This window comes from Sus scrofa, chromosome 13 (assembly GCF_054392235.1).
Source record: "Sus scrofa isolate SSC_HxYL_T2T_F1_AM1 chromosome 13, Sscrofa_HxYL_maternal_Yorkshire_Landrace_v2.0, whole genome shotgun sequence".
Classification (NCBI taxonomy): Eukaryota; Metazoa; Chordata; class Mammalia; order Artiodactyla; family Suidae; genus Sus; species Sus scrofa.
Genome location: NC_139395.1, coordinates 126,548,792 through 126,561,801, shown reverse-complemented (window position 1 = coordinate 126,561,801; position 13,010 = coordinate 126,548,792).

Here is a 13,010-nt window from a genome sequence, read left to right as displayed (position 1 = left end):
ACTTCAGGCTATACTACAAAGCTACTGTCATCAAAACATTATGGTACTGGTACAAAAACAGAAATATAGATCAATGCAACAGGATATAAAGCCCAGAAATAAACCCAAGCACGTATGGTCAACTAATTGATTACAAAGAAGGAAAGACTATATGGTTGAGGAAGGATAAGACAGTATCTTCAATAAGTGGTGCTGGAAAAACTTGACAGCTACCTGTAAAAGAATGAAATTAGAAAATTCTCTAACACTACACACAAAAAATAAACTCACAACGGATAAAAGATCTAAATGTAAGGCCATATACTATAAAACTCCTAGAGGAAAAACAGGCATAATGCTTTTTGACATAAATCACAGCAACATCTTGTTTGATCCACCTCGTAGAATAATGACAACAAAAACAAAAATAAACTGGTTCACCTAATTAAACTCAAAAACTTTTGCATAGCAAAGGAAACCATTAAAAAATGAAAAGACAATCCACAGAATGGGGGCAAATCTTTCCAAATGATGCAACTGACAAGGGCCTAATCTCCAAAATATACAAACAACCCATGCAACTCAACAACTACAAAAACAAATAACCAATTGAAAAATGGCAGAAGACCTAAGTAGACAATTCTCCAAAGAAGATATACAGATGGCCAGTGTGTACATAAAATGCTCAATATCACTAATTGTTAGAGAAATGCAGATCAAAACTACAGTGCTGTATTACTTGCACTGGTCAGAATATAACAATTCTACAAATAACAAATACCTTAGAGGGTGTGGAGAAAGGGGAATCTACCTTCACTGTTGGTGGTTATGTAAACTGGTACAACCACTGTGGAAAACAGTATGGAGTGTTTTTAGAAAACTAAATATAGAACTACCATATGATCCAGGAATCCCACTCCTGGGCATATATCTAGACAAAACTTTCATTGGAAAAGATACATGAACCTTTATGTTCAAAATTGCAGCAGTATTCACAATAGCCAAGACATGTAAGCAACATAAATGTCCATCGACAGAAGAACATATTAAGAAGATGTGGTACATATATACAATGGAATACCACTTAGCTATAAAAAGAATGAAATAATGCCATTCTCAGCAACTAGAGATTCTCATACTAAGTGAAGTCAAGTCAGAAAGAGAAACTATATCACTTATATGTGGAATCTAAAATATGGCACAAATGAACCTATCTACAAATCAGAAACAGATCCATAGAGCAGACTTGTGGTTGCCAAGTGGATGGGGGCAAGGAGGGGTGGGCAGGAGTGGGGTGGCCAGGAATTTTGGGTTTGGTAGATGGAAAGTACTACATTTAGAATGGATAAGCAATGAGGTCCTACTATAAACACAGGGAACTATATCCAAACACTTGGGACAGAACATGATGGAAGATAGTATGAGAAAAAGAATATATATACATATATATATATATACATATATATATATATATATATATGACTGGGTTGCTATGCTGTATAGCAGAAATTGACATAACACTGTAAATCAACTATAATACAAATAAAAATTAAAAAATAGGAAATTTAAACAGAAAAATTTAAATAATAAAAACAACCAAAGGCTATTCTAGAACTGAAAAATACTATATATGAAATTAAAAATTCACTGGCTGATCTTAAAAATGAAATGATGGAGCTGTCTGAGGCAAGAGAACTCTTGTCTCATACAATCAGGGATCTATTATTCAATGTAAAGAACAAAGAAAATAGAAAGAAAATAAAAATAAACAGACAATATAATGCAGTCCCAGAAGGAGAAGAACAGTAAGGGGGCCAAGGCATATTTAAAGACTAAATATTTCCTGCAGCTTTCATATATTGCTGTTGATATGGCAAATGGTGCATATACTTCGGAACGTTGTTTAGTGATTTCTTTTTTTTTTTTTTTTTTTGTCTTTTGTTGTTGTTGTTGTTGTTGCTATTTCTTGGGCCGCTCCCATGGCATATGGAGGTTCCCAGGCTAGGGGTCGAATCGGAGCTGTAGCCACCGGCCTACGCCAGAGCCACAGCAACGCGGGATCCCAGCCGTGTCTGCAACCTACACCACAGCTCACAGCAACGCCGGATCGTTAACCCACTGAGCAAGGGCAGGGACCGAACCCTCAACCTCATGGTTCCTAGTCGGATTCGTTAACCACTGCGCCACGATGGGAACTCCTGTTTAGTGATTTCTTATGACAATAAACATATATATGCCAGGATATGTGTTATGACCCAGCAATTCTGCTTATAAGTATTTATTACAAGAAATGAACATATAGGTCTACACAAAGGTGTGTATATGCAAATTTTAATAGTAACAGTTTTCATAATGGCCCCAATCTGGAAACACATTCACTAAATGTTCATTAACTGGTGAATGGGTGAACAAGTTGTGTTATATAAATACACTTGGGAAAATACTCAGTGACAAAAAAAGAACATAATCTCAAAAACATTATGCTAAGTGAAAGAAATCCAACACAAAAGACTACTTTCTTCATGATTCCATTGACATGAAATCCCAGAAAATGTAAAACTATAGTAATAGAATGAAGATAATTGATTGCCTACGACCAGGGTTGGGCAGTCAATCAATGGCAAAGAGTCATGAGGGAACTTGTGAGACTAGTGGAATTATATTGTATCTTAACCATAGTTGTGGTTCTAAGCCCATACACAATTGTCAGTATTCAGCAAACTCTATACTTAAAACGGATGAAATTTATTGTATGTAAATTATACCCCAGTAGAACCAAATAAAAATGAATTGGTTTGTAGTTGAAAATCTAATATGAAATCTTATGGAAGGTCTTGCACGTGAAGCAAAGGAACTTGTACCCAGTGTGGTTTGCAATAGGGAAAAATAAATTCTTTTTTATTAAAATATTCATGCTTTACAAAGATTAACAGCAGAATACATGACAGTCTAAAAGAGAAAGTAATATGGGCTAAGAAACCTGTCCAAGTTATCAGGTCAGACTTTACATGGTAGCAACTGGGATGGAAAGGAAAGAATGCATCTGAAGCATTTCAAAGGAAGAAACTAGTTGTTAGGAATATGATTTATTAATAAAAGAAAAAATTGAAAATACTGCTTATAAGTGTAAAAGTCATGAAAGCATTCACTCAAAATACTTTATAAGTGTCTACTCATTGGGAGAGAGTGAGAAATTACCCTTTTCACTTTTTACACTAGATAGCTACCCCACATTGAGCATTTACTCTCTTTCTGTCACTCCCCATTGATTATCTTTCTTAATCCTCACAACTAAACTATGAGGTAGATTTACTAACCCCATTTTATAGATAAGGAAACTGAAGCCCTATGGTAAAGTGAACTATTCAAGATCACCCAACTAAAACACTGTAAAGCTGGATTCAAATTAAACTCTGGCACAAAGCCCATTCTTTCTAGCCCTAGTCTATAGTGAAATAATGAATTAGAATCATTACACACTATAATAAAAACAAGGAAAATACAAACTGAGAAAGAGCCATTGAATGCAGCAACAATTTTTTGGCAAAAGGTTTGAGTAGAAGAAACAGGGGAAGACCACTGGAGTTAAGACTAATAAGAGAATGGGTGAATAGACAGCTGATGTAACTTTATCTGACACTTTTCTTAAAATCTTCAATAGTCTTCCATCCTTAGTGTAAAAACACAAACCTTTCAACATCCTCCACTCCCCTTATCATGCAACTGACAGAAACTCAAGTCCACTAAGTAAAATAGCCCAACTCCTAAAAAGCAAAACCACAATTTATTGGGTTATATGGCTAAGAAGTTCAGGGTTCACTGAGCTCTTACATGACTGTATTCAGAGACTTAACTGTGGTCATTAAGTTTTTGTCTTTCTCTTTGTTTCATTCCTTGACTTGCTACAGCTTTATTAGCAGGCAGACTCTCTTCATATCTGGGGCTGTGCCTGTCATATCTATGCCTATCAGCAACTCCAGATAAGCCCTTTCAGCCTAGCATCCCCAGGGAAAATTACCTTGTTAACTCTAGAAAAGAAACCATACGGAGGACTTTAAATAATTTGCTTGAATCACGAACTTTTTTCTGTGACCATAGATGGAGCTAATTTGCTATACAAAGCGCAGGACACATGATACCCCTACACCAGGTAAGGGAGCCTACAAATTCTTGCACATACAGTGGAGGCTGATATAGGAAAGGACTGGGATGGTTATCAGAAGAGAGGTGCAAAAGCTTTCTGGGCAGAATTAAACTACAGCCATAATAATAATTTACCATGTGCTGCTCCCAATTTTTCTTCTATGAGCTCCTTTCCAGATCCTTCTACCTAGCAAAAGTGGATTAGATGTTGTGAAACTACATTTCATGCTTGCCCATCTCTGAGCCTTTGTTCAATTTGTTTATGCTACTTTGATTTGCTTCTCTAAACCTATCTGATGAAATGTAAATTTTAGAAGTAATGCTTTGCATGTATTTGGTGCTTAATGAATGTTCATTGAAGGGAATTGTCTAACTCATTAGACATTCTGGAGACAAGACTATACCCCTCAAAGAGCTTTCAATTAGAAGGTTAGAGAAAACATACATAGAAATAACCAAAGTACAAAATGAAACAATGCAGGTAAATTAAAAAGAGTAATAGGGATTCAGAGAAGGAAAGGATCAAAAATATCTCAGAAGACAGGGAAATGGACTTCAGAAAAGTGTTCATTAAATAAAAAGTGTTAAAAAAAAGTATTTGTTAAGGAGGAAATATTTGATTTGGCTCTTAAAAGTCATTAAAATTGGAGTTCCCATTGTGGCTCAGCAGTAATGAACTTGACTAGTATCCATGAGGATGCAGGTTTGATCCCTGGCCTCAGTCAGTGGGTTAAGTATCTAGTGTTGCCATGAGCTGTGGTGTAGGTCACAGATGCAGCTAGGAGCCCATGTGGCTGTACCTGTGGCATAGTCCAGCAGCTGCAGCTCTATCATGGGAACTTCCATATACTGCAGGTGGAGCCCTAAAAAAGCACGAAGGCAAAAAAAAAAAAAAAGTTGAAATTGAATATGAATTTCTTTTGAATGAATAGATGAACAAATGAATGAACTGATATAAATTAAAAAACAGATAAAGTGCATGTTCATTGCAGCACTATTCATAATAGCCAAGACATGGAAACAACTCAAATGTCCATAGACAGACTATTGGATTAGGAAGATGTGGTATATATACACAATGGAATACTACTCAGTCATAAAAAAGAACAAAATAATGCCATTTGCAGTAACTTGGATGGAACTAGAGACTCTCATACTGAGTGAAGTTAGGTCAGAAAGAGAAAAACAAATACCATATGATATCACTTATATCTGGAATGTAATATATGGCACAAATGAAACTTTCTACAGAAAAGAAAATCATGGACTTGGAAAAGAGACTTGTGGTTACCAAGGGGGAGGGGGTGGGAGTAGGATGGATTGGGAGCTTGGGGTTAATAGATGCAGACTATTGCCTTTGGAATGGATTAGCAATGAGATCCTGCTGTATACCACAAGGAAATTATGTCTAGTCACTTGGTTGGAGCATGATAATGTGAGAAAAATAATGTATATGTGTATATGTAACTGGGTCACCATGCTGTACAGTAGAAAAAAATGTATTGAGGTAAGAAAAAAAAATCTTCATACTTAAGAAACAAAAAAAGATAAAGCATAAAAAATTTAGATCGTCCATAAAAGAAGCAAGATTAGGTTTTAAACTCTAAAAGGTAGTGGAGTCAAGAAAAGATAAATTTTCTTTTCTTTTTTTTTTTTTTAATTTGGACAACTGAGCTTGTTTGAAGAAACAAAATACAAAATGGGATATACTAAGTTTATTAAGGAAAAAAAGCAAATAAATGTAAGATTTAGGTCCAGAAAAGATGAGGAGCATGAGAGTCAGAAAAATAGAGTGTTAACGCCAATCTTCTAAGAAAAAATCTTAAATAGATTTAGGAAACAAACAAATAAACAAACACAACTACTATAGGAAAATGCTTTTTGCTTTTTAGGGTAACACCTGTGGCATATGGAAGCTCCCAGGCAAGGGGTGGAATTGGAACTACAGCTGCTGGCCTACTCCACAGCCACAGCAATGTGGGATCCAAGCCATGTCTGCAACCTACACCACAGCTCACAGCAAAGCCAGATCCTTAACCCACTGAGCGAAGCCAGGGATCTAACCCACATCCTCATGGATGCTAGTCAGTTCTGTTAACCCTGAGCCACAATGGGAACTTCCATAAAATGCCTTTCCTTAAATTTAAAATAGCAAAGATTGGTTCAGAGTGGATTATCCATTATAACCGTGTTTTGTTTTAAATATGCTCAATTATAATTTATGAACTACATTAAAGTAACAAAATACCTCCTCATACAATATCGAGTGCCTGTTTCTTAACAATCTACTTCAGCCAAAAGTATAAAAGTGTTCTTCCAGTCATTTATATATAAAGAGAGGTGTTAAGTGTCCCTTACAGTATTGGGAAATCAATATAAATATTTAATGCAAAGGAAACAAGAGATGATTTAAGTATCTTAGAATTTAAGTTGGAGATAATTGCCCTCTCACATTTCTTTCTCATTTTCTCTTTTTCAGAGAAATAAAAGTACCATATTTGATACCTAAAATAATAATTACAATTTTTAAATTCATGAACCAGATTGCAAGCCTAAAGTAGCAGTTTCATATTCTTAGTGCTCTCATTATGGAAAATGTATTAGAAGAACTCTCTATTTGTGATGTAATTATGAAGAGGAACATTTTAGGTTTTACCTTAAACTCATATTCTTATGTGCTAAGATTTCTGTTTATTTACAGAGCAGCCATTTAGAGCTATAACTGAAGCATTTTGATCACTAGAAGATGGTAGGTATTTGTTCCTACAGGTACTGGGAGGTAATGTAAAGTCTAGAAATTTTCTCTTATAATAATCATATATGAAGGGAGGAATAGGAAAATGTGACTCTAAACTTGTTAGATTAGATGAGTAATGTGCACTGACAAGTCATTTCATCACTCTGGGCCATACCTCATTTTTGCAGAGACCAGAAATATCTCCTTCCTCCTTTAACCTGTGAAGAATTTCAGACGTCCCTCTCTATATGTTCATAACAAAATGCAATATACAGAGGGGTAGGGGATGTGGAAACAATGCATTTCCCTGAGTTACATTAAGGGTTTCTTTCTCAGCTCATCTGCTACTCATCTTCAAGCTCCTTGCCTGGTTGTCAGATTCGATGATGTGCATCCTTGCACTCTCCAGTTCTTACTTACTTCACTGTTTTCTCCTTATTTTCTTCCTTCCTTTCTATGACTGCCTTCCCTTCATCTTTTCCAACTCAATACTATCAAGACCAAAACAATGGAGTTCAGGAGTTCCCACTGTGGCTCAGTGGAAAGTAACCCTACTAGTATCCATGAGGAGGCGAGTTTGATCCCTGGCCCCTCTCAGGGGGTTAAGGATCCAGCATTGCCAGTGATCTATGGTGTAGGTCACAGAAATGGGTTGGATCTGGATCTGGCATTGCTATGGCTATGGAATAGGCTGGCACCTGCAGCTCCTCTAGCCTGGGAACTTCAATATGCCACACCAGCAGCCCTAAAAAAAAATGGACTTCAACTCTAATATCCCCTTTTCCATGAAACCTCCTCACTCCCTCTCACTCCAAGATGGAAGTAGCACTTTTTCTTCTGAACTTCTCTGGCATTTTATCTGAAATACCCTTGTTACAGGCATCATCATTTGACTCATTAAATTTTTATGCTTTTCTTGTTTACCCGATTTGAAAAAATGGTTTAGAAAGGGTTTGTCTTTTTTATGACATTTGTCAGAGTATCTGGCCTATAAGCTATCTTGCACATGTAAATACTTCATAAACATTTGTGAATAAATATATAAATGAATGAAAAAATAAACATGTTATAAAGAACCATTAAGAGATTATCCTAGTCATTCAGCAATGTTCTCACCGTTCATTCCAGTATGAAGGTGATATGCAATAGGCTGGTGGCAGTGGAAGTGGATGTAAGTAGGAAATTATGAAAGTCATTCCTGAGCTAGAATTAGTAGGGCATGGCAAAGTGAGGGGCAGGGAGTATTTAAGATTATTTCCAGATTTCCTGCTTGAGGAAATGAGTAGCTGACTGTACAATTTTGAAGAAATAGCAGCTTAGGGGAGAAAAATAATTCATCCTATTTGTATATGTTGAATTTTAAGTGCTTCGAGATCCAAGCAGAAAACCCAAATAGGACTGACAATGGATCTAGAGGGAGAGTAGTATGGATATATTTGTGAGGCTTGTCAGTACATGGGTGGTAGTTAAATCTATACGAGTGACTGGGAGAGGTTATCAGGGACAGCTTGTAAACAGGGAATAGAAAGGACCTAGAATTAAAAGAACAGCAGAATTTCAGGGTTTAGGTAAAAAAGGAATCTGTGGAGAATGAGCAAAAAAGTGTCAAATACTAATGAGAAGGATCAGAAAAAGAACTGCAAAGTGTCCAGCAGGGACATGGGTGGCCTCCATGGAGAGAGTTCCTGCGGAGCATTCAGAGTAGATGCCAGACAGAAGTGTGTTTATTAGGGAGAGGAGAGGAAATGAAAATAGCAGTGTGGCAAATTTACGTAAGAAGTTTGACTGTAGAGAGAGGTAGATTTGTAGCTGAAGAAGGAAATTGGGTCAGAGGAGGTGTTTATTTTTTATTATAGAAAAAAGTAATTTTGAAATATTGATGTAAACAAGTTAGCAGAGAAGGTCAAATTAATGCTAACAAAGAGAAGAAAGATTGATGAGGTCGTTGAGAACGTAAAAGGGCCTACACACGCAAGCCAAGAAAAAGGATACTGACCTATGTCAGATATGTAACAGATAAAGGTTTACTGGTAGATTTGTTGGGGAGATGAAGGAGATTCTGCCTGATTTGCTATCTGTTTCATGGCATGGATCCAACGACATCTATAAAGTTTGTGTAATGTGAAAGGTATTAAAGGTTTGAAATAACCAAACAATCAGTATTTAAAACAGAAAATACATACACATATGTATATGTGTGTGTGTATATATATATATATATATATATATACATATAGACATGTATATATGACCAGGGCTACATTCTGTTGTGACATCAGAGACAAGGACTGATGAAAATGGTGACCCCTACACAGGTTTGCTTCTGCAGGCAGGGTAAGGGCTGTGCAACTTGACATGGGCCAGGCCACCCACTGGCTTGGAAACCAGATATACAATATCACTATATGTGTAGCAAGAACTCTACATTAAGAAAATAAGATCTTGTTCTGGACCTGGACCCAAAGACAGAGAGACCAATAAGATTTCTAGAGACAGGTGATGGGTACACAAAGAAAGAAATCAACTACTCAAAAAAGGATGTAAATTAGTATTCCAAAGCACAAGTGAAAAACTATTGCTGAGAACGTCAATTAACCAAAATTAAAATCCAAGAGATAAATTCACTCCCAGTGAACTAAAAACAACAGAGCCATCTAAAAATCACTTTAACATAAGTATATTTAATATTGTCCAAGAGATAGAGGAAGAAATGATACTTTCACATAAATCAAAATAGTCAAAAAGGCACAGATATAATTCAGTAACAGAAAACTATGAAAAAAGGGAGTCATAGAAGAAAGTTATAATTACTAAAAGAGCACTACAGTAAGACAGTAAATATTAAGAGAAGTTACAGAGCCTGGTACTTCTGCTTAGGATGTAGGAATATGGAAAGAGTATTGCTCTTACACTAAGAACAAAAACAAAAACCCTGATAAACTGCAAAACTACAAAATCATAACTACTCTTGAACCCATCAGAGAGCTAAGTTTGCAGGGCAGTTAAGTGGCCTGAACTCCAAGGAAAGATAGGTCCATAAGCAGAGGCACTTCACCTATGGCCCTGAATGAGGAGAGGAAGAAATATATGCCTGGAGCACGCAAGCAGGTAAGAAAAATTCAGCTAAAATGTCCACAAATTGTTAAAGGCAATTTTCAGATATGAGAACTCCTGGGAGCCACAGACACAAGGGGAATCCATAACCACTTACAATCTCTTCTTTAAGTGCCCCTAGGGGTGCTAATGAGAAAGATTACTGGCAGGATTGGTAACTGGAGAAAAGTTCTCTCATTAGTGAAGGCCTGGAGGAAGGGGAAAGATCTTTCCTGTAGGACAAGCAGAAAGGCCCACCCAGACGCTAGATCCAATGAAACAAAAGCCTTCAGTCCCTGGAGGAAAGCCAGCAAACAATCAGCCCCAGAGCACAGCTGAAGAAATCCCTTTATAGCTGGGAGACAGGAAAAAAACAAAACAAAACAAAAAAACTCCCTCTATTCTGTATTGCAGGTGATGCTAGGTATAAGAGCTATAGCATACTGGCTTCCCCACCTCCCACCCCCAGTCATATTTTAGATCTTTCGATTTTTGTTTAAAAATAACTATATAATAATGCATAACACTGAATGATTTCCTGGGCAGTGTAACTTAGAGTTAGCTATCAAATAAAAAGCCATAGAGATTTTGCCAAGTGACATTCTTACTCTTCAGGCAATCACTTTACTCACAGTTGCTTAATCCCTTGGGCCTTAACCACCATTATTTTTTAAAATTATCAATAACCTTAATGTCGATGACACAATGACCACATGCCTCCCTATCAGCCAACATACTTATCTAAGTTTATGTGCTCTGGGATGAATATGAAAATAAAATAGGCCTCATTTGAAAATTTATTGGAGTGTTTTGAGATATGTATATTCTTGAGCCATCAAGGCCTTGACCACTCTCTGAAGAGAATTCTGCTGACATAACCAAGAAAAGGAGACACACTTTTCTTTAGACTCTTCCCAAATCTGACTTTGTGCAGAAGTGCAGGCGCAGGTGATTACTTCTCTAGTGCCTTCCTCCTTTTGAAAAGAAGTTCAAAATGCCTGCAGTTTTCTCCTGCTGACACTGTTATTTTTGCTTCATCATTCAAATGACATGATATTTAAATTGCTGGATTGTTTAGGGGTTAAATGAAATGAGATAAGAATTCAGAATCCAACTATTATACTACAACCACCCATAAAGAACTATAATTAAAGGCTATTTTTATCCAAGTTCAATGTCCTCAGGAACTTGTTCAGAGTACTGAGCAACTGGCATTATATCTGGAGGTTAAAACTTCAAGAGCCAAATATCTTCCTGCTAGAGAGAATTCACCATTAAAAAAACCCAAAAAACAAAAAACAGGAGTTCCCGTCGTGGCACAATGGTTAAAGACTCCGACTAGGAACCACGAGGTTGCGGGTTTGATCCCTGGCCTTGCTCAGTGAGTTAAGGATCCGGCATTGCCGTGAGCTGTGGTGTAGGTTGCAGATGCGGCTCAGATCCCGCGTTGTTGTGGCTCTGGAATAGGCCAACGGCTACAGCTCCAATTCAATGCCTAGCCTGGGAACCTCCATATGCCACAGAAGCAGCCCTAGAAAAAGGCAAAAAAAAAAAAAGACAAAAACAAACAAACAAACCTTTTATGAAGGTTCCATCGAGGCTCAGCGGAAATGAATCTGATTAGCATCCATGAGGACATAGGTTCTATCCTTGGCCTCACTTAGTGTGTTAAAGATCTAGCAATGCTGTGAGCTGTGGTGTAGATTGCAGACGCAGCTTGGATTCTGCATTGCTGGGGCAGTGGTATAGGCCAGCAACTATGGCTCTGATTTGAACTCTAGCCTGGGAACCTCCATATACTGTGGGTGTGGCCCTAGAAAGATAAAACAAAAAAAGACCCAAAAAACCCCAAGACAAAACCCACAATACCTTTCAAACCCAAACCAAACTACTAAACCAAAACAGCAGAAAAATTCAGGACTATACTCTATGTATGCCAAATCTAATAGCCTCATCTGTCTTTCCAAGATGGCAGCCTCAGAGACTGTCAGTATAAGTGTTTCCTTACGACTTTTTTCATGGGCAAATGCAAGATCCTATAGTGGACTACTTCGTCAATCCTGCTATCCACAAACAACTTGGTCTTTTGAGTATTTTTTTTTTCAAATTGATTTCTTCTCAATCCATCAAAGTGCTCTCTAGAGTTCTGGGATAAAAATATTTATCTACATCGTTTTCATTCAATGTTGTTTTAAACCTCCCACACTAACCAAAACCAAGTTAAGGAATAGCTTCCCTTGAAAACCTGGCAAGTACTGCCTGTTCATGCCTCACACATCCTGGTTCTGTTACCTCAGGAAGCAGAAGGCACTTTAGCAATCTCTTAGTTCACTATGGCTGCCTCCAGATATACTACTTTCTCTCTTGAGTGCAAAATATTTCCTCACTTCATGTATATTATTTGATACCACTTCATCACTCATTGACCTTCTGGTCATTTCCCTCTATTGAACATTTCATAAAATGACTTAGGATTTTCTTTTCCATCACAACTCTTGCTAACATCATAGGTAACTTTGCATAAACAATATCCAAAGTTCTTAAAATGCTTGCCATAGTTGCAAGTTCTGGGGCAATGTTATTTTCTAACAATTTTACAAAAAACTTAAGGAATTTTGAAGTAAATATTGCCTACCAATGGAGTTGATGTCCTTTCTCTTAAAATATATCCCCAAAGACTACTTTGGTCAGCACTGTAAAACTGCTCAGCAGTTGGACTGTGCTTGTGTAAAGTGCAGCCCACTCAGGAAAGAATAAACTTTTTTTAAGGTAATGAGCTATAAGGAAACATACAAAGAAACCAAAGGATTAGTATAGGATAATGGAACACATGGAATTAAAAAAAAAAGAGTCATAGTCAGTATTTAAGAGCTATCAGTGTATAACTGCATATGAAAAATTATAAATGATTACATTGTGAATATGAACTCTTCCTGAAACCTCTTTGCCAGGATGGCCAAAGGAAATATTTCTGTCCTAGGCCATTTGGATTCTCTTCATCATCTAGTGCTGCCATCTGCTGACCTCTTCTGCATTCCACACTTTTTATATCCTGTAT